Source organism: Elephantulus edwardii, unplaced genomic scaffold, assembly GCF_000299155.1.
Source record: "Elephantulus edwardii isolate Elephantulus edwardi_28Jun2011 unplaced genomic scaffold, EleEdw1.0 scaffold00526, whole genome shotgun sequence".
Lineage (NCBI taxonomy): Eukaryota > Metazoa > Chordata > Mammalia > Macroscelidea > Macroscelididae > Elephantulus > Elephantulus edwardii.
The window spans coordinates 306,310-307,122 of record NW_006400276.1 but is presented as its reverse complement, the minus strand read 5'-3'; positions in this window follow the sequence as shown (position 1 = coordinate 307,122).

Here is an 813-nt window from a genome sequence, read left to right as displayed (position 1 = left end):
AAAGACCCTTTGCTTAGATTCATTAAGTAGTTGTTTTTACTATGTTGTGCTTTGCTTTTTATAAGCATTATACCATTTAATCATTCATATAAACCCATCTCAGCGGCACCTAACAACAACATGTCATTTAATGTACCCATTTTTCACATGCTGTAACTTAGGCACAATGACAGGTGAAGGGACTTGACCAAGGCCACAGTTGGTGAGGCAGCAGCTGTATTTCCCAGGATTTTTACTTCTCCTTTTGCGGGTCCCTTGGGTTTTTTTACCTCCTTTGGGTAGTTAATAGATGATCAGAAGAAAAGTATTCATCCTACTGTGGGAGCATTTTCTCTTTCCTCCTCTAACCATTATATTGTCTAAGCAAAAGCTGCCACCTATCATCAGCTTCGTTGTTACCTCTGCGGAGACTGTAGACTATCTCCTCCTTTAAAATCTTCCTGACCCTCTACTGCTGAGAGGACAGCACTGACAGTCTTATTCTGACAAGGCCCTCACCAAATCTCTCCAGTTCCTGCCTTCTCTCTTACCATCTACTTAAATGTTTCTTCTTCCGTGAGGTCACCCCTAGATTTTCACTTCAGTCTGCTGTCCACGTCTCCTTATGGTCTCTTCCAGGGGTATTTTGGTGAACAGTAGGAGAGTGGAGAGTTAGGGTTTAAGACTGGCAGCTAGGACTCCTTCCAGGATGAGCCACTTGTGCAAGGTACTGCAGGTGTCCTCCTCATTTCCTCAAGGTAATGAGTAAACTTCTGTATCTGCCAATTCCTTTCGATACAATGACTCAGTATATTCCTTCCATTTTCTTTTGAT